Source organism: Rhinolophus ferrumequinum, chromosome 13 (assembly GCF_004115265.2).
Source record: "Rhinolophus ferrumequinum isolate MPI-CBG mRhiFer1 chromosome 13, mRhiFer1_v1.p, whole genome shotgun sequence".
NCBI classification, from domain to species: Eukaryota; Metazoa; Chordata; class Mammalia; order Chiroptera; family Rhinolophidae; genus Rhinolophus; species Rhinolophus ferrumequinum.
Genome location: NC_046296.1, coordinates 29,693,761 through 29,716,162, shown reverse-complemented (window position 1 = coordinate 29,716,162; position 22,402 = coordinate 29,693,761). Strand labels below are relative to the sequence as shown.

General features: G+C 39.2%; 1 long non-coding RNA gene across 1 annotated transcript in view; it reads left to right on the top strand.

Annotated features, from left to right (window-relative positions):
• Positions 1 to 22,173, top strand: part of LOC117032718 (uncharacterized) — a 339,217-nt gene extending 317,044 nt beyond the window's left edge. The window contains exons 4-5 of the long non-coding RNA XR_004424796.1: positions 19,235 to 19,358; positions 20,586 to 22,173. This is a non-coding gene — a long non-coding RNA (uncharacterized LOC117032718). The remainder of the gene's footprint in view (positions 1 to 19,234; positions 19,359 to 20,585) is intronic.
• The last annotated feature ends 229 nt before the right edge of the window (positions 22,174 to 22,402 follow it).

The window sequence follows — 22,402 nt, the reverse complement described above, 5'->3', positions numbered from 1 at the left end:
TATCAAAGAGCAGAGGGGAAGATATTAGGCCTGACAATATTGCCCATCTCTTGGACTCTGAGGCAGGGATGGGGCAGACTAGCATATTTGATTCTATATGAATTTGCCCTGATTTTTCTTCCCTCTTCTCTTTTCTAGTGTCTTAACAGTTCCTTTGAATACATTTTCCTACCTAAGATGGATCTCTCCTTTTCTCTCTGACAATGCTGAGTAAATCAGGGTGTGGAATATTACCCGTGCGACCCACTCTCTGAGAGGTATTGCTGGCTGAAGCCACGCTGTTCGTGTGCCGTTCTATGCCCAGCTGTGGATAATAACAGAATTGATTTACCCGAGGAAAGACAAAGGAACCTCAGGGCTGCTTTCTGTGTTATTTTGTTCTCAGGTTATTCTGCTCTGAATGGTAAGACCTCTCACTAGAATACGGGGTCACATTTAGCTTCCTTTATGGCAACACCCCGTGGGGGAACTTCTGGCATTGGGTTGTGGGGTGCTACTGTTCTTTGCGCCTCTCTCTCTCTCTCCCCCACTCACCCCCATGTGTGTGCATGCGTGTGTGTGTGTGTGTGTGTGTGTGTGGTGTCAAATTACAACGTGGGTACTTTTATGTTTTCAAGTCCCCATGAATACCGTCTTCTTTTTCTAAATTATTCTATTAAAAAAGTAGAGTTTAATCTGGCGACTAACACTTGGCTTTCAGAACCCCTGACAGGTGAGTTTAAAGAAGACTATTCTGTAATAAATCGTAATATGGCCACGAACAAGTCAACCCATATAAATTATAAGGGCAATTCTGACAATAGTCACTATACATTGAGTGCTTAGTACATCTTGCGTGTGTTCCAGTTGCCTCATGCTTATTAATTAACGAAATCCTTACTACAACTCCACTAGGTGTGTACCATCGCTGTCCCTATTTTTACAGGTGTGGAAACTGAGGCATAGAGAGAGTTTATGTTACTTGTTCAACCCATTGGTGATAAGTGACAGATCCAAGATTCAAACCAGGTGGCATTGGCTCCTAAGCATTGGCTCTTAAATACTGCACTTTCTATCTCATTGATAGAAAAATCTACAACCTCCTGTATAGTGAGCATAATATCAGCAAGATCTTTTGCAATAATTTAAGGTAATTCTGATGAAATAATGTGAAATTGTAAGGCTTTCATTCCTAATAGCTTAATTGTGATTTTTTTCCAACTGTATTATCCTCTAATGTTAAAACAACCCAACAACTTATCTAGAATAATGTAGAGAATTCAGGGAAGTTAACAGCATAAAGTGATTGTTACCTTAAAAAAAAAATTCCAAATCTGGTGTACTTGTTGTATAATTTCTTGCATTATTACTTTTAATTTACATCCCCATCTCACTCTTTACTTTCTGTTGTTGCTCACTGATGTCTTTATGAAAGTGTGAAGGCACATACCCATTGAGGTGTCTCTGGAATGTGCAGAGAATCAACTGGAAATCTCAGTTTTTGCCTGACATGTGCAATGTCAGACTTGTGTTCTAGACCTGATCTTCACAGTCAGGTGTCTGCAGAGAAAGATAATGAATGTGGAAGGGTTCATGTTCACACCAACTTTCTGAGCATTGTTAGTTAACTTTGGGCCAGAGCTGCCATAAATGTGCTTGAGTGTCCTATGTACACACAAAGAATGTATTGGATGTCCTGGAATTTAGAAAGTTCAGGGAATATGGACTTTTATATTTCATGTACATATTATCTATTACTTGCTGAAGATAGCTTGCTTCTAGTTGATACAGAATTAAGAATAGTGAATGGACTGTTCTGTTGACCTTGCACAAGTATTACCCGTTACATTGTATGAATAAACATCAAATTAGTGGTCAGAAATTACAAATTAGGACAAGTGAGCATAAATAGAGCGCTTTTGGGGCCCCCAAATGATTCTTTATATCTAGCTCTGGCTCCAACCAAGTCTTCACTCTTGGATCAATACATCAGATCAAGAATAAGTGGAGCCCCAAAGTCACATCATCCTATCAAAATAATTATCTTTAATTGATATAATTATTGATCATGTAGTAGAAGTCACTGTCTAGATGATATAAGGCTTTTAGGATTTCATGGGAATGCTTTACAACTTAATTATGTTTCCCTGAGAGATTATAACATAATTCAATTTATTTTTCCCATGTGTTTCATCAATCATTATGTGAATAAAAGGAATATCAGAATCTCATTTCTCTGTCAATTGCTGAAGAATTTAGACCAGTCACGTCAGTAGTACAGAGCTGATTAGAAGACAGGGTTCATCCCACATGAGAACAATCTCCTACATCACTGTAGTGCTGGTGCCACATTCTGTTGGTTTCATAGTATGTAACGAGGCTAACTGCAAAAGCCTGTAATAGCTGTGATCCTGCCTTCAGAGACAACCAAATTTAGGCCTATGTGAAGTTTCTGTTTTAGATGTGTAAGGAGCTATGTTCTTCTCTGGGCCTGCGTTTCCTTGTCCAAGCAGGCAGGTGGTGTCTAGGCTTCCTTCCACACGTAAAGCTCAGTGCTCTAATTCTGCTGTGATTTAGCTCTTGCAATGTCCACACTGGTGCGACTCCAAGGTGAATGTACTTATGAATCACTGGGAATCTTGTCAAAATGCAGATTCTGACTTAGTAGCGCTAGTTGGGACCTGAGCTTCTGCCTTTCTGACAAGCTCCCCAGTGATGCCGGGGCTAGTGGTCTGTGAACCACATACGTAGTAGCATGGATATAAATGATGCACAGAGACAAGGGGGTAAAGACTACCTCTTTGGCTTCCTGTGGTAGCACATCCATTGGCCTACCTCCCAGAGCTACAATTCCGAACTTCTTCTGCAGAGCACTGCAACGTGCCTCCTCTTTCCTAGCCACACCACACAGAAAGGGGGCTTCAGGAAGACCAAGTGCGTCCAGATAGAGCACAAATCCTTTCGGCAAGAAGGAAACCACAGAGCTTATCGGGAAAGCTGTGTGCCTCTAATGTCAGCCAGCCCCAGCCTGCTGGAATATGAAATAAATGAGGTGGAGTTTAATTTTAGGGTCTACAAATTTGTAATGCGTTCATCATTCCTGTTGCCATTTTACATGGCAGGCTGAGGTTGACAGGCATGTTTTGTGAGGAAAGCTGCGTTTGAGTTCTGGTTTAATGAAGCGCTCACACCCTCTCATATCCCTCCTCTCATCTCCGGTAGCAGCGATGAGAAAGAGATGCCACTCCTCTTAGAGGTTTTAACTACTGGAAATGTGCATCTCTTGCTTTCCTGGGGACCGTCGGGAGGGGGGGGGGAGAGTTTTCCCAAACTGGACCTCAGACTTGTTTCCCAGCAGAGGGCGCACTGCCCCGGTGCCATGACCCCAGAGCAGTTTTCTCCTTTTCCAGGGCTGACTTCTTTCCCCAGAGGCTGGGTAGGGCTGCCGGACGATCAGAAGAAGTGGACTCTCAGGAAGAGAGGAGATAAAGACTATTTTAAGGGAGAAAATCAAATCAAGTCATTTCAGATCTGAATCAGTGGATTTTAAATTGAAATATCTATTTGGCTACTGTTAACGGGCAGCTGTTCATAATTCTCAGCAATTACAAGACTAACTTTCTTTCTTAAACCTTCTCCAAACTTTGCAGTGTCCAGCATTTGTATCTTTCACTTTAATGAGTGCTAAATAAGAATTATATAAAGAATTTTAATAATTCTCACTGGACAGTTAATTATGCAGTGAGAAGTCTTTCGAACTGTTACTCTTTCTGCCTTTTACAGACAAGTACTTTCACAGATTCCAAGGAAAGAGGTCACATTTATACATATATATAAAATGATGTGTGGGTTAGTAATTTTTCTCAGTAACAAATGACCTCCCTAATGAGCTGAAATAGTGAAATAAAAATCCACCTTTTTGTGGCCCACTTTCCCTGAACTCTACTCTCCATTTTCCTCAAACTTCTTGGCACAGGAAATGAATTCCGTCTATCTTTTTGGGCACTTGAATGTGTTGATCTCAAGTTTTCCAAATTTTCTGTTCCTCTGTAAATCATACGGGCATGATCCAGCCCAGTCATTCATGACAAAATTCTCTTTTTTTCTTCCTTTCTTCCTTCCTTCCTTCCTTCCTTCCATCCTTCCTTCCTTCCTTCCTTCCTTCCTTCCTTCCTTCCTTCCTTCCTTCCTTCCTTCCTTCCTTTCTTTCTTTCTTAACAGCTTCTGGATTTTTTTTGTTGTTTTTTTCCCCTCATTTTTGGTGGATCCTACTACAAACTTCAGCTAGAGTGAGTGCAGACGACCATAACATTACTCTCACATAGAGGGTATTTTATTAAGTCCAGCAGTTAAAAATGCACAAAGTTCCTTGTAATAATCCATTCATTCTGTTCTCGCCTGATTCTTGGAGTAAGCCTGCACAATTATTCAAATCCCAGCTTTTAGCTACAGCATACACCTCGCCATGGGGCTATGCCTCTGTAATCTTGCTTTGGTCTTGCATGTCAAATGGAATTAACTCCCATAAGAAATGTGTGCGAAGACAACCCAAAGTGTCTAATCCTGCTGCTGTCTTAAATTTCTGAAACTCTGAGCTGTCATCTTTTTCTATTGCTTTGTTGAAGTTCTCACTTATGCTTCAGTCTATCCAAAGCTGAAGTTTAGGAAAATTTGCATTTTTATATATTTTTTCAGTTATGCTCTCCCTTGGCCTTTTCACATGTTGTCTTTGTAGAAAGATTTTTTTTTTCTTTCTTCAAATTCCAAGACCATTTTATACACAGTGGAATTTCAACAAGAGATGAATTCACTACCCCCCACCCCCACCCCGGGGAGTACACAAGTTAAAACAGACAACACTAGTTGAAAATTCACAAGCCAAATTTAAACAGATATGGGTGAAGAGGGAGGGTGTGTGTGTCTGTGTGTGTGTGTGTGTGTGTGTGTGTGAGAGAGAGAGAGAGAGAATGTGTCTCTGAGTATTGTATGAAAGAGGGGAGAAGAAATAATGATATCATTATTACTATACCTTAGCCACTCAACCTAGCTAATCACAAAAACTAATTCTGTCTCGATTGGATCTCAAAGTGCATCATCTCCCTCATGAATAAAATGCTTGCTGAAATGAGTTTGGTTAGTCCTCTTATATGTTGTTATTAAGAGTAGATTAACTTGATGAGTAATTTCATACTGATTCTTCTTCTTTAGGGCACACACTGTTTAAAAATCTTGAATACTGAGACTGTACTCTTCCTTTTTCACCATGCCCTGAACTCTATTTCCCCCTTCTGCAATCCGAAGACATGAGGAATCTGGAAGCATACCCAGTATCTGGAACACAAAGCAAGGACTTAATCAATATTTGTTGAATTCCTTTGAATGAGTAAAAACAACTTATTCTGTTCTTTGTGAGTGACTTATCCTGTTGCCTCAATTTACAAATTATATCATTCAATCTGGAAATGAAAGCTGCTCAGACTTTAGTAAACTTTCCTCACAGCCTGTGTGTTCAGTCTGATAATTACATGTGATACATATTTTTAAATCACTACTTATTCAGCATTGTGGGTTTTTCGAGGTGTCTTGACTAAGTGAGGTGTGGAAGCATAAAACTGTAACTTGGTGTGGTGGATATTTAATAAGTGGTAAACCGCGGCATTCTCCATTTGAAAGTTAATTAAGGCCACTAGCTGACCGGGCTTGTGCAGAAAACATGTTCATGGTTTAGCTGTGGAAATAGTCACAACAACGCTCAGCTAAAAATAATGGCCTTAAGAGACATTTCCACTGATCGTTCCTGAATACCTATTTATTTATTTATTTATTTATTCTTTTTTTAAATAAAGGGATTGTCACAGTTTTAAGGAAATACCCAGTAGCTCCAGCTCCTTTTGAGACTTGAAAGTTTTCTTTATGGCTGGCCAGTGGAAAATAAAATGAAGAGTGATATTAGGGTATAGCCTCATGACCAAATTGTGTTTTTAATGCTATGTGTAAGAATGTCCCTTATACAGTAATTATCTGTTCTGTTCTCCCAAATCTCTTTGCCTAGTTAATAATGGCTTTTAATATGTGGATGTAACTAGTTTGGGCACGAGATAAGTTAACTCTTTAGCACCAAATAGTTTATTGTATCCAAATTGGGTTTGAGTTTGCAGGAGAGTCCTCCTTTAGTGACAGACAATATAATATGAATTATCTTTCTGTGTGCTCATTGTTTCTTCATGATGAGAGTACTATAATAAGACAATATATTTTACTGTACAATATATTACTTTGGCTAATAGGATTGAAAAAGCGCAGTAAATGTAAATGTCCTTTCAGCATCTATATGGTGAAGTTAGATTGTCTTATCAAATATCTTAATGCTATTCTAAGATCCAGCAATATTTAATGTAGCTGAAATAGGTGATAGCAATGTATTAGCCAAATGTAATGAAGATGTAACCGACAAAAAGTTGTATCAAGTAGGCCAAAGTGGTTCGTGGGCTTTGTTAAACTGTTGATTTCAAGTTGTTTTTAGTGGAACAATAATAATTCTATTTGAAGTCACTTTGGTAATGGACACACTATAACCCTGGTCCATAAATCCTTCCATTTAATTTTAAACTATCTTACAAGCACTGAAATGTGTTACAAGAATTCTTCTCCTGCTTTTCCATCCATCTGCATTCCAATAGGTCTCTCTAGGCACATCGCAAGCAGAATTTTGAGCTCAAATGACATGTGATTCGTGGCAGGACTTGGTAGAAGGAAAATGGCACAGTAGAGCAAATATTCTTCCCACCTTCTAAGATCTATACCTCATGTCTTTCATATGTCGTCATATAACCAAGTAGAGATCATATCACAACCTGAGAGCTATGAAAATTCAGATGTAGATTTCAAACATCTTCCTGTTTAATCTGGCCATAACTACATCAGAATATTCTAGACAAAATTGACCTGGAATTGTCATCCTTAAGAATTCTTATTGTGGCTCATTTTACCTTAAGTTGAGACGATAAACATCAATCTCTGCCAGTAGCAGTGGAGTTTTTCAGGCTCCATTTTTCTTCATTGACTTCTTTACATGAATACCATTTTTGCTAGTTCATTCCTCCACCTTCCCTCTCTCCTTTCATTTTTGTTATTTGTTGTAATTTAATGTGAAATGCACAGCTTCTGACTATAATCAGGTAAGGAGGCTCGGGAGACTTCCAGCAAGTGCAGGTCTCCTGAAAATGGTTTTTTGGACACAACAGAATGAACCTTTATTTATTATCTCAGGGATAACTGAACCAAGAGAGAGCAAGACAGTGCAGCAGACGTTCTTTCAAGTGGCAGCTTACTGGGTGAAATATCCCTGTCCCAAGGGTGTTAACAGAGCACCCTTGGCTCAAAGTCTTTCCATTGTCCCTAGTTACTGGTTCTCTAGGCCAATGAAAACAAGCATAACAAAACATGCAGAGGAAGTGTCCATAGAAACCCCTCTCTAAGAGCCTAGCTTTTGGAAGTGGACTGGATTTGTAGTTCATACAAATGCTTTAGGCAATGTTTCATTGGCCATGGCCACATAAAACCATGACCTGTCCGTGAGGTAGGACATGTGGCTTATAGGCACATGTGACCTATTTCTTCCATGATTTCCTAGGGAATGGCGTCAGTTTCCCCATGTACCAAATGAAGATTGTTGGAAAGTACTAAACATTGGAGTTTGCAAAGAATCATCTGGTTTGAATGTTAGCTTTCTAACCTGAGAAAATTACTCTCTCTAACCGTAAGTTTCTTCATTGATAAACAGGATAACAACATTTCCCTTTCTGATTATGGTGATCAAATACCGAGATGTATCTTTGAGAAAAATATCAGCATGTTTATATGAATGTAAAGTTTGGTGTGTAGCGCTGATGAAACCACAGATGTGAATGTACTTGAAAAATAGGGAAGCACTGTAGAAATATAAGATATTATCATTAATATTATTATCTTCAAAATATTAGGTTATTTTTCTCCACAACAGAAAAGGGTGGTGATCCTTACCTCAAATCCAAGCCTGGATCTACCACCTCCAGAGGTTCTCTGCTCTCTTGCAAAGAGGAGATGGCTCATGTCTGCCCCTTATGTCTCAGAAATATTTCAAAACAGCTCAGTTAGAGGCGATGTAAGTCAGCAGCCCCAGGGTCCTTCATGGCGCAGATATTAGAGATCAGCAATTATCGTGGATATTTAATGTCCGTGTGCTGTGAGTTTCCAGGAAAGGTTGAAAAAAGCCAAAAGTTTGTGATCATCTGTGGTTCAGTTCTTGCAAGAGAGAAGCATGATGAAGTGGGAAATTGACAGCTCTAAACTATCAGACCATAACCAGTGTCCAGCTGTATGATTTTTTTTCAGAATGGGGAGACATTAGCTTTTCTATAGTTAGTAGCCAGATAGATTTTTGGTCAATGCAGGTGCTTCATCCTGCCACATAAATCTGCCTAAGGCGGTTTGTATAGAGATAATGACTCTCCTAAGGCTGTTAAGATAGAGCAGAGAACGAATGAGAAAGAATGAGTGATACACGCCATGGCCCACGCATGTTTGTGCTCTTTATTCCTAGCATTTAACCCAGGAACTGGCTTTGATGAACGTTGCTTGATTGAAAATAATTGTGGAAGACTGTGACCATGCCATCGTTTTTGTTTGTTTGTTTGTTTGTTTAGGTAACACTTCACTCCCTTATACCTATTCAGAGCATATCACAGAGTGAACACACAACACTTTGTGGCACCAAAAAAAACTTGCCAGAATATTTGACACTTGCCCTTAAAATAAAATAGAAGGCCCTGGAAGTGGTGATGTCTAGATGGTGGGCAGAATATAATGGGCCCTGTTTCTGGCAGCCTGTAGAGTAACCCGAATCACTGAGACTTTTTTCACTGTAAGGGAAGGAATGACAGTGTTCTCAGGTCCAGACATCAATCTGAATTGCCTGGCATCCAGGAATTTACCAGCTGTTTTCACAACACACCTATTTGTGATGAGTCTGGGGGAGTAAAGAAACAGAAAGTAGAAGTTACTCAAGCTCTGTGAGCCTCTGTGTCCTTATCTGTAAAGTGGGCTAGAGCTTTGTGAGTTTCAGAATTGTGAGAAATGAGTGTGGTAATGTAGGTTAAGCCTCATCCCAGGTGTCTGGTTCAGAGGAAGCTCTCAACAAAAGGGAGCAATATTTATTAGGAGGAAGCACATAACTCTAGTCTTTGGAGAGGGCCCCTTCTCTCTCCCTGCCTTCTCCTTCAAGCCTTTGAGCCATTTCTGTAGTAATTGGCTGCTAGGGCTTGGCATCTATATATAGAGAAATATATTTTTGTGAAAGGGCTCTGAGGTGGTGGTGTGAGACGTTTATTTGTGATCTAAGGCAACATAAGTTGCCTCTGGTGTTTATTGACTGTTTGTTGCTGGAGGCACAGAAACGCACAGGCACTAAAGGGTGAGTTACTGTTGGTTGCTACTGTCTGGACCAGCAGGGACTTGGCGAGCTCTTGGAGGACAGTATGTCTTTGCATCAATCAACACTGACCCCTCTGGCTGAATATGTGCAGGCATAAAGAGGCTCCTAAATTAGCCTCTGTTCTCCTTAGCTGGATGGATTGAAGATGAAATGCAATCCCTGGAGTGGGAGGAAATGTGTGTGGGGTGGAGGACTGAGCTGTACTCTGGAAATTCAGGCTGACCCCCCCTGCCCAAAACAAATCTGAAATGCTTTTATTTTCTTTGGCTCTGTTAATTGACATCATGAGACATGAGGAAGGAAATGGAAGATGTGGGGAGAGAAGAGAATGGACAGAGGGAATAACAACCAGAATGACTTGCTTGATGAATGAATTATAACGGAGCAGGGGTGGCGTAGGACTAACTCCAACATTTTTCCAAAGTGTATAGTGATAGATGAACTAAAGCTCTGGGCAGAGGGGTAAGTTGTGGTAATAGTTGGCTGATCACTTTTTAATACCACCTAGAAAAATGTCATGTGTTTTTTAAAAATTAATTGAATATTAATTTATCTAAGACTGCCAAAGATCTGGCTAAACCTCCTAAAGCCAGAAATCATGTAAAAGTTGCCCTCCCTGGATATGATGAGTGTGCCCTACAGAGAATGCTCTTGTTTTTGAGAAATATTAGCATATATCCTCTACTGATTCTTCTGCTCCCTCCTCCCTAATTGTAATTTCTCCTTTGGTCACAAAAGGGAGGAAAGAGAAGGACTCTCCAGGTGAAAGCACACCTTTGAGCCTCCTCACATTTTCTAGGTTGGGTGTATGGTCCAATGGATTTCAGGTCAATGCTGTTTGAGAGCCATTAGTACTTAAAATGCTGGTAAGAAAACAGTAAATTCATGAACTCAACATTGTGTGTTAAGAAATTTCCTTTGCTTCCTTTCCTTAAGGCATAAAACTAGTACATTGATACCTATTCCAGATGGGTATGTGACAGAACCATACCCAGGAGCATGGGGTCATCCCAGAGCCAACTGAGCCAGAAAGTATGGATAACTCGGAAAGTATGGATAACTCAACACAAATCCAGCCCTGCTTCTGCCAAAGCAAATCCAGAAGGCTTGGTGCACATCTGTTCATGAACAGATATGTTACCCCACACACACTTGAACTATGAGGAGCTATGAGAAGCATTCTTTTCTCCGATTACCAGACCATCTCAGGATATCTTCCTTGGAGGGACAGACTGTGAACCTTTGAGGCATGTGGTGGCCTGGATACACTTGAGGATTCCCTTCTTCTTAATAATAACAATTAGCATTTATGGGGCACTTGGTAAGTGCCAGATGCTGTTGTACACACTTCACATATATTTATACATTTTAAATCTCTCAAGAACCTTGTGAAATAAGTCCTATTATAATCCCCATTTACGATGAGGAATTAAAGACAAAGAGAGGTCAAGTGATTTCTTCAAGGTCTCTACAAGTGGTAGAGTTGGGATCTGATTCTGGGCTGTCTGAGTCCATATTCAATGTTCTTAAACATTAAAGTATGCTTATTCTGCCCTGGGCTTATGCTGGGGAGCCTGGAAAGTGAAGATGGACCTTTTGACAACAAATTATATCACTTGTAATTTGGGGAGAGCATTTCTAAGGCAATCCAAATGTGGAGAACAGTCTTAGAATTTCTCCTTTTTCTGGGATCTCTTGGTTCTTCCTCACAAACAAACAAACAAACAAACACCCAAACTAGAAAGAGCCTCCAGGTTTAAAGGAGTTTTCCTAATTAGGATTCATTTCTAGGATAGCTCTTAACAATATAGATGCAGTAGGTGGCCAATAGCTCCAAGGTACCTCTAGCTCTATTGAAGGAGGTCCTTGCTCTTCACAGCAGTGAACAGCACAGAAAAATGTCAACCTGAAGGGGTGTGCCTAAAGGGGTTGCTACAGGTATGGGATTAACTTTATAAAATTGTGAGCATCCCCGAGTGCCAGACACTGACTCCCATTTGCTTCTGCTTGCAAATTCATTCAGGAGGAACCTTTGAAATTTATGTTGTGCAAAGGTACAAGCTAGTTCTCTCTCATGTCTCCTCCCCCTTGCCACCTCCGCCCCCTCCTCCCATCATCAATACCACCATGTGTTTTTAAAGTCCTTTAAAGTTTTCAAAGTGCTTTCAGATACGTACTCCATTCTTTATGTCAGGTCAGGGCAAAATTTATTGCATTTGGCCAAAGGCCATTTTGAAACTTAAAGAGAAAAAAGGAGACACAACATAATCTTTGAAATAAAGGGATTAAAACAGACTCACATTAAAGTTAGAAAGGATTTATGAGTTAAATATATATGTGTATATATCCATATATATGTATATATACATATGTACATATATACACATATATGTGTATATATGTAATATTATATATGTATACATATATGTATATAATATATATATGACCAAATACTTCACGTTTTTAAAACAGTTGCAGTTCAGACAAAAAAACCTAGAAGACATAAACAACATATTTTAAAATAGCGTATATACATTCATTTTAAACAGCTAATACATACTCATCACAGAAAAATTGAAGGATGTGAAAAGTGAAAAATCAAAAATATAAGCATTCATAATCTTATTATGCAGATAAAAAAACCCATGATTATGTTTAGAGTACAATCCTCTAGTCTTTTATTACACACACACACACACACAAAATGGAGTTGGAAATTTTTTCATGCTATGCTCAGATATGCAGAAAAATAAGTGCTGCCCTTTAATTTCTAAAAACTCTGATCTGGCCCATGTAATTCCACTTCACTGAGTGGTAAAAACAACTTATTATCCATTAGCAATATTTCAGTCACTTCTGGTTTGTAAGTCTCCTTTCATTTTAACATTTAATCTATTCAAAGTACGATGGTTTATAGAATCTTCTTTCAAAAACTAAGTCTCTTGATATGCTTAGTCTTTCAGACTGTTCCCCTAGCCCCACTTTTCTCTTCTTTAAAATGATGTCTCAGTGTCTGAAGGATAGGGTTATAGCTAACACAGACTTACACTTAGAATGAATTACAAAAAGGCAAAAATGGTCACTCTTCTGAGATAACCAATGTCAGAAAGCCTCACTTCCTCCAGACCAACAGGGCCTGCACCAAGACACATGATTTGCCAAGAGAGGGTGACACATTAGAGCAGACATTTGTGCACTACCTTCTCCACCCTAAGGCATGTCCCACCGAGGGGCTTGCTCCGTCTCCCTGGGAGCAGAGGAAAGGGGTGTGTGGCTCCTTGTCCTGTCTCTGGACCTGCAGGTCTCTGTAGTAAGGTCTCTTCTCTTCCTGGCTGCTCTTTGCCTTACAGGTGTCGCAAGCACGTTTGACTTGGGACCTGCTTTCCTATTGGTTGGTCAATACTCTCAGAAAACCCCCAGATGGCCTCTGACTCATCTCAGCTTTTGCCAAAGCTTTTGTGTCTCTGCCATGCAGTGTAACCAGCCCCTGTCCTGGAAACTCTTTCCAGAGTGTCTGCTGAAGAGAAATCTTTTAGCACAGGGCTCCCATGCTAAGCCCACTAGGTTCAACTCAGCCCCTCTGAGTCCTCTCTTCGGGGGCATAAAGATACTTCTGGGTCTTGTCCATGCCACATTGGAAGTAAGAACAGCTTATAGAATTCTCTATCTTCTTCTTCCTACCTAGGTGGAAGTACTGGATTCTTTTTATGTGGCCATTCCCCATTATGCATCTAATTGAGATAATTTCAATTTCTGCCTGAATTAATCTAATTAATGTAATAGAAATCAATTCAATTGCTGTTAAATTAATGGAAGGTCAAAGGAAAAATGAAAGCGGTTTCAAGAAACTTTTGTAAAATTTGTAATGCGTATTCTATGTCTTGTCCCAGGTTCACACTTTTTCTTCATAAAGAACTTGAGACTCTGTAAAAGTGCTACAATTCTTTAATCTAGAAGACTTTTCAAGGGAATCATTTGATTCAGTGATTTTGTATTCTGCTAAGTTCATATTTATTATCAAAAAGAACTTTTGGTGAAAACCAACAGCAAAATACAGAGAACCAATTTTAGCTGATATATAGTTGATTGAATGTTTGTATTTCCACTCAAATTCTCACTGATTTATGTTTTTTAAATAATCATTGCTCTTTGCAAACGTTAGGGAGTTTGAACATTAGACTTTTGAAATTTAGGAGTGGCCAGTTAGCTCAGTTGGTTAGAGCATGGTGCCAATAACACCAAGGTTTCTGGTTCCATCCCCACATGGGCCACTGTGAGCTGTGCCCTCCTTAAAAAAAAAAAAAAAAAGAAAAGAAAAGAAAGAAAGAAAAGAATAGACTTTCGAAATTTAGGTAAAGTGAAACAGAATCTTCAACATTGAGCAGATAAGAGATTTTCTTCCAGTTAATTAAAGGTGCAAGAATTATTGAACTTTATAGCCATTTCATTATATCATTAAGGTAATAGTTGGCTAGCAAGGTGGGGGAAAGACTGTGGTGGACTACCGTGTAAACTCAGTCTGACCTTTCAGGGCTCTGCTGATGCTCAGACTGTTGTTACTCACTGTGTTTTTGAAAGATTGTAACTAGACTAACAGACCGGTTGGCTCTGCATATTAAAAGCTAAAAGAGAAAGCTTTCCTTCAGTATGGTTAGCAGTGTGGTTAGGTGTGCTTCTGGACACATATGTCTATCAACACTCTCTCTCTTTTCTCCTCTTCTCTTCTCTTCTCTTCTCTTCTCTTCTCTTCTCTTCTCTTCTCTTCTCTTCTCTTCTCTTCTCTTCTCTTCTCTTCTCTTCTCTTCTCTTCTCTTCTCTTCCCTTCCCTTCCCTTCCCTTCCCTTCCCTTCCCTTCCCTTCTCTCCTCCCCTCCCTCCCTCCCTCTCTCTCTCCCTCCCTCTTTCTCTCTCTCTCTCTCTCTCTCTCTCTCTCTCTCTCTCTCTCTCTCTCTCTCTCTCTCTCTCTGTTTTAGCTCAGTATTTTCATGTGTCAGGAAGAGAAAAATATGGTAACACCTTGGCAATACTTACTCTAACTACCATTGATAGACTTATTTATTTTGTCTTATGTACCAAGGCTTTTATTTTCCCTCATTTAATCCCCACAACCAACTATGAGGTAGGTTTATTATACCTGTATTACAAATGACGGAAACTGAGCCTCAGAGACATGAACTAACTTGCCCTAGGTCCTACAGCTATTGAGTAGGTTTCTACCAAGGCATTTATGACTAAAAGACCATCTTCTGGTCTGTTCTGATGGGCTACCTCCCTTCCCTGCCCTATCTTATGCAATTTGTTTGGAAGATCAACTACAACCATGTATGTAAAAATACAAGCTATTTTCAACGAGGCAAATTCTTTTCAAGGTATTTTCCCCCTCTCTATTTATTTCAGTTACATTTTATTTGTTTGCACTATTGCTGAAAAGACATAAAGAAAGACAATAGTAAATAACAATTATTACATGGATTGATAATTATAAAAATTGTAAAAGAAACGAGGATATAATCATGACATCTGTCTATTTAAACCATTCTTTGATTTGTCTTTGGTTTCTGTCACAAAAATTATAAAATTACTTATAGTATATGTATTAGAATTTGTGGTTGGGAGGCAATTATCTATGATTTTCTATGATTTGTATCCCAGTTAATAAAGAAATGTGGCGGAAATCCTTTTAATGTGTCCCTTGAAAGAAAAGTTGTCCAGGAGATTTTCTGTTCTCTTACGGTAATGCCTTCTTCAAAAAAGACATACATACATGAGAAACAAGTTCTTTTCAGGAAATAGTGGAATAAGATTTGTTATTAGAAAACTGGCGCTGCATAGCTCTCCAGGATGGGGGTAGGGGGAAGAGCAGTTGGAGTGGAGTGATAAAGAGAGAAGGGAAGATAAATATCATTAAGAGACTAACTTTTACATGTCATTGGCACAATTTAGTTTTGACAAATATGAGAGATTTAAAAAATAAAAAGCGGACATAAAACAAACACTTTTGGGGATATGCATTTACTTCACAAATTTAATTAACTAAACATTCTCCAGCTATCTTCAAAAATGCCCACTCCTAAGTCAGAAAACTTTTAAATCGACCACATAAACTCTTGAACCGTTGGCCTCGGGGCATGTTATCTTGTCTAATCAATCACCTCACAAGAATTTTTTTTTGACTTTCTATAAAGTGCTCCAGACTCTGGCGATCCTTTGTCCTGTCACACCCTCGCTCTGGACAACCAGATTCCATCCTGTTTTCTCCTTTATCACGTACAATTTGGTCTTGTTTTTACATTCTAGACTTTCTTCCCTCGCTTTTTCATTTCTCTCTACTGACTCCAAGTACCTTAAAAAAAAAAAAAAGGCACTTTCAACAAGTGGACAAACTGTGTCAATCAGTAGATTCTGCTTTTTTCTTTTCTAGAACAATGGCTGTTTTGTGCTTCCTTGCCATTCCATCACTTTTCTTGAGGTTGTGGTAACGTATGTGTACCAAACTCTCAGAAAGAGTCTTTGAGGACTCTACACACTCCTCTTTTCTCTGTTTTTCCATTAGTGCTAGAGAGTAGATCAGGTCATCCATGTAATTTTCTTGCAGGGATGCACATAGTATTTATTTTCTTTTAGTGGCTATAAGCATAAGCAAAAACATGTTTGAGGAAATTTCTCTCACATCGTTATCCCCCTTCTTTATATTCTGCTTCAAATTCCCTTCTTTGTTGTCTCTCAGTATCATTTAGATGCCCTGCTTTTGTGTTCTCGTGTGCTATACAATTGTAGCACTTATTTTAAAGCAACATAATCAGATTATTTGTCTTTTTTTTCTCCAACAGAGACCTTGGTGGCGAGAACTATGTCTCCCTCAAATGTAATATTCCAGTATATAGCACTGTATGTAGTGCCTCGTAGGAGATGGATAACAGTAAATGGAAACTAACCTCTTAGTGGAATTACCACCTTAAATAAAGGGAGGGATATTTGGGTGAAAGAAAAGGATTGCTAAGGAAGAATAAGAAAATAAAATGGGTTGATTTGGAGAATGTAAAAGGCTAAAAAACCAGTTCTGCTAAGGATATCTATAGAGGTCCTGCTTTTTCATCTGTGGAAAGAGAAGAGAGTACCATCTTCTCCAAGGCTGACCCCAAAGGCACAACCAGTCTCCTCCCAAGTTAAGAGTTTTCAGCAGACTGAAGAATTAAGCAGATGCCTGCATTATCTGCTGATGTCATATAGATATCTTCCATAACTAAAAGCAAAGTGGAGTATAAAAGATTCTATGAGCTCTGAAATTCAGTTCATTTGAGCAAACATGTATTGAAAGCCCACTTTTTGCTGGAGCTATAGATATAAAGACAACTGGGACATTGTCTCATAATAATTCTCTTTTCTCAATCGAATTAACTATTCTAGTCACTACAGCTATCTCTATGTGAGACATCCATAACACCACTCAAAGAGATCTTTAATACTTTTCTCATGAAGAATTCCAAATGGCTTCTTTTCCTATAGGTATGGCATTCTTTTTTGCCCACTGTGAATATAGCCTTAAGTTTCCAGTAGATGATATAGCTAAATAGAGTTCTAATAGATAGTGTTAAATTGGTAGTTTCTTACTATATATTATATTTTTCATTTCTTTATTTAAAAATATTTATTGTGCAATGACTATGTGCCTGAATGCTTTCGTCCACTGAAATACATAGATGACTAAGATAGAAAATATTCCATTTTCATAGAGCTTACATTCCCATGTGGGCAAAGTATAAACAAACATATAAACCATATCGGTCAGCATTTATCCTACAATAATGCTATGAAACAAACAACGCTCAACCTCTAAATTGAAACACAAAACAATTTATTTGTCTCATTCACCATTCTTTGGTCAGCTGGAAGGTGACTGATCTTAGTGTGGTTCAGCTTATCTTGGCTTGAAACCATCAGTGAGGATCAGATATGCTCCCCTTGTCTCTTTGGTTTCTCCCTAGACCAGCAGTTATCTGGGAGCATGTTCTCTTCATAGGGAATGGCAGGAGTGCAAGTCAAAGATCTGGATCATGCCAGCAAGTCTAAAACTCTGCTTTAGACACATTTACTAACTTGTAATTAACCAAAACAATTCATATGCCATACCCAACATTAATGTATCAAAGAAGTATTTTTCATTCATAGTGGGAAGAACTGCAAGTTATATGGGAAAAAAATGTGTGAATGTATAATTTTATAATAGGGAAGCAATTAAGACTTGAAAATAACAATTCAATTTATCCAACACCGTCTGCCTCTTGGTCATGATTGTTCAGAAAACTTTTGCATGTGGGATGTATTCATTGGCATTCCAAAAATCACACAAAGTCTCACCCAATTATGGTATCAGGTTCAAAATTCAGGATTTCATGATCCATGTCAGGTCTAGATAGAAATGCTCGTAATCTGCACATCTATGAACTAAAGGATACATTATCTACACCTACACATCTAATATACAATGTTGGAATAGGAACAGGATAAACAAATTAAACAGTTTCACTTAACAAGGAAAAATCTGAGAGAAATATAGAAGTAACTGTTGATAGCAATTTTGGAATTTTGCTGAGCCAAGTTTGCCAGGTTCTTCTACAAAGAGGTTGGTATATACTTTGGTTAAGCTCTGCTTCTGCACCTGGGAGTTGATCACCAATTTCCTCTTTGCTGTGCTCTTGGAACTCCTCCCTTTTACGTCTTTGGCTTTTCTGATGAATATTGGAGAGTATGCCCTTCTTGGTAGCTGAGCAGATTTCTCAGCCTGCTTCTTGCCTGTAAAATGTTGGGGGTACATAGATCTTTATATATCTCAAACAGACATAGTATTTTTAAATCTAGGCTGGTGGCAATTTTTCCACTAAACTCTCTCAAAATCTTGATGGGTTTTATGTATGATTCCTGTCAACTCCACATGTCAAATGCCTTACCCACAAGCCTTTTAGAGACATGCTTCTTTCTAGAGGTAAGTGTAGATACTTTGCATGTAGCAGTCATCTGTGAGTTGTATTCTCAGTCTCCTTAATCTTTTCAGGGGTCTTAACAAAGCATGTCACATCCACTTTGCTGATTTTGACTTGACTTTATGACAATGTCCTAATGGCCACACCTTTAGATAGAGAAATGGTTTCATTTTTCAAACTTACTATTCCCAGAATTACTAGTTTCTCTCATTTCCTCTCACTCCTGCTTGCAAACCAGTCAACACTTTCCACGCTCATCTCTTTCTTACAGTAACTTATCAACTGCAGATGATAGCAATTAACTCCTACTATGAACATTCTGCCTCAAACACTTCTCAGCCCCATGCTAAGAGTGTACTTAGTACATTTTTTGCCTTCTGGGTTATTACAGTCAATATTTTTATGTTTTGTTACTAAAGAATATGGGCTGTCATTTTTCCAGCTTCTTATTACAGTTATTTAGAGTTTTCTCTTTATTTACTATGTGATCCCAAACCAAATGACACATATTTTAGGTTGTTTGACAGAAGAAGCCCATTTCTGGTATACTTTCTATATTAATTAGCAATTGGCACAATTATGGTGAATGATAAGCCTCACACCCAAGCCCAAATTTCAGAGGCTCAAACAACAGTGTTTATTTTCTTTATTTTCTTGCTAATGGTCCCATGGATAGGCCGAAATAACACTGCTTCAGGTCATGGGGGACTTGGTTCTAGATCTCTGATTAGGTTCAGTTTTGTTCTAAGAGTCTCTTCATTCTTCTTCAAAGAGTGACTACTTAACAACATATTTTCTTATAGGGAATGACAGAAGCACCATGACACAAGCAAGACTCACAGCATATTTAAAGATTATGTTCTCATTTCGCCTGCCAACAATTAATTAACCGATGCAAGTCACACGGCTAAGCCTAACATCGATGGGGTAAGGATTGTTTCCACCCATACTTATCTGTCATATTGCATGTATACTATAGTAGGGAGGGAGTCAAAAAGTGAGAACAGTCCCACTTGCACACATGCAAACAAGAAAATATTAACTAGTATAAATACCGTGAAGAAAATTAAGCAGAGTAGTACTTAGAGAATGCCTGGAAAAGCTACTAAGAATAGTTTCTTGGACATGACATTTCAACTGAGGCTGAATGCCTTCCAGGTAGAGGGAACAGACTGTGCAAACTCCCAGAAACAGGGCTAAGCTCAGGGTGATGGAGGAACTGACATAAGACCATGAGGAGAGTGGCAGGAGATGAAATCATTGAAGTAGGCAGAGGCCAGCTTATTTTGACCTCTGTTATTATTACTGTTATATGTAATATTGTATAACTGGACATCTCAGATGATTATTTGTCAAATGCTGAAAAAAAAAACATTTTTGGTGAGTTCTGTTGTCCTGATAACCCATGAGTAGGGTAGCTGAACTCAACCAGTCTGGAAAGTTTTATACAAATTGAGTTGCATAATCAGTTCTAAATAATTTACCTTTCCACTGGTTCTTAATGGAGCTGGCCAGCTAAGTTGTTTCTGGAACACCAGAAAATACTAAGAATTCTTGACTAGAGAGGTACTGGCTGAAATACTGAAGAGATGAAATGGTGGCCTCTGAAACTACTTGGCTTCTTAACAATTCCAGGTATTTCTTTCTCCCTGGGCTCCTTCGAGCTAAATGGAAATATAAAGACGCTGGAGCCTCCTCCCAGCCCCCCTTAGTCTCACTCTGGGGAACAACCTCTTATTCTTTTGATCCCTAGAGGGTTTTCTAGATCTGAAATAGCAACAGCTCTGATTGTTGGTGATATCTTTTCCTGGGGAAGTCTTTGTGTTGGTGCTTTGGAAAAGGAGAAAACTCTGGGTATAAACCCCAGAGATACAGCCTGCGCCCTTGGGAAGGTCATGATTAATCGCTTTGTGGAATAAGTTTAAGTGGGGGCGCCCTCCTGACCACCAATAGCGCGGTTACATGCAAAGTCAGTTATGAGCATCTCTAAATTTCACTAAATTAGAAACGCAAAGATGCTAAACCCTGGCATGCCCTAAATCATGAGCTCTTGAGCACTTTCTAGAAATAACCATTGACCTTTGTCCTATGTGAAAAACTTTGTTAAAAATTGGCATTTAATTAGCCAGACTTTCTTTTGTCCTCAACTTTCAGAAGACGTAAGGAAAATAAAGCTCTTCTCCTTTCAAACACTTGAAGCAAGTAAATGAAAACCAGTGACGTCGAGAAGCTGCTGCTCTCCCTGGGTCACAGTAACACGTCGTCAAGAGTGCCCTTGACTTCTATTAAGAATGACCATCTAACCAGGTGAAATACAGAACTGTAATACAGGACTGCAGTATCTTTTAGCAACAAGGGAGCTGTGTCTAGATGAATCAGAATATGCTGGCTGGTGGAGCTCAGACACAATGATGAGGGTTCCAAAGCAGTGGGCAGAGATCAGTTAAGCATTGCCACCTGTCTCAGAGGCTACACCTCTTTTTCTCAGGTGGGACCCTGAGGTTGTTAGCATGGAAGCAGCTCATCCTCTGAGCAGCTCCTGTGCCACAAGTTCGGACAGAAATCCTGCTGGGAGGAGGACTTGGGTCGAGGCTCCTGACCACCACCGCTGGACACAGCTGTCAGCACTGCCCAAAGAAGCGAGCATGCCACCTGGCCTGAAGAGAGCTGTTCCAGCCCCTAAGAGTGGCAGGTTCAAAACCTATAGGATGGTTCAATCAAAAGCATTGCCTTGCTCTGTCCTATGTGCTTTTGTACGTTGGAACACATGCTGCTAGGAGACAAAGAGGACACACGTTTATTTTCAAGCGTAGGACTTTGGAACCACTTGGGAAGAATATTCTTGATTGAGAACCAAAACATTCCATGATGCTTAACAAACCTGCAAATTGAAAAATCAGCATAGGCCCATGCAACCGAGAGGCAGGAGGAGGACTGATACCCTGAAAAAATATTTTTTTCCAAATATTCTTTAAATGATATTTGTGTGCATTTGCAACATTACTGCTTTCTAAATCAAAGTCCCAAGCTGTTTTCATCTGAGAACATACATGGTGCCATTAGACAATATCTCAGCCCGCCACCGCCCAGGATGTCCCCCACCGCATTGTATAATGGACAGTCCCGCGAAGAAGATGCCGCAGCTCAGTCAATGCCTCTGTAATAATATTTTAAAATAAATGATATGCATCATTAAATCACCGAGGATGACTAACTCAATTTTAGAAAACCCACAACTCCAGCAATCATAGTTACAGCTCTGATTTGAATATTTTCCCTTTCACCTGAGCAGGCAGTGGGAGCCAGTCAAGCAGATTCGCATCCAGGCTGTACTCTCAGAGGAGCAGGAAGGAACCTGTGATTATGTAGTTACAGGAACGTCGGCTACATGCCTCCTGTCCGCCTGGGCTTTTCAGACTTTTCCTTCCTCCCTTCTTGCCTTCTTATTTACATATCACAGGCATCCTCTTTGTAAAGTTATTTTAAATAATTTATTAGATTGATCTTTTTAAAATTCTATCCTGGCTAAATGTCATAAGGAGAAAAAAAAAGTCTTCTAAACTTATTTAAAGGTTTCTACTGGAGTCGGCCAGTTACCTGCTTCACTGCTGATATTCTAAAAATACCTCCATGTCCGTACTATTATCCATTCTTCACGTCCAATTGCTCTGTTATGGTAATAGTCAGAAGCACACCATGCAGTAATTACTTACAGCTGACTGAAGAAAAGAATATTCAACTCCCCCACTGTTCCACTAGAAGGTCTTTATGCACTATTAACTCATTCCTGTTTATTAATACTCTACTGGTAATTCAGACTGCTGCCTCTTAAGTTTGTAATAGGAGGACTATTAAACAGCAATTACTGACCATGTGGGTTGGCGAATATTTGTTGTTGTTTTTTTGGTGGGCTCCCCCCTACACACACTTGTTTTTTAAGAAGCCATATTACAAAACAGTAAAAGTAACAT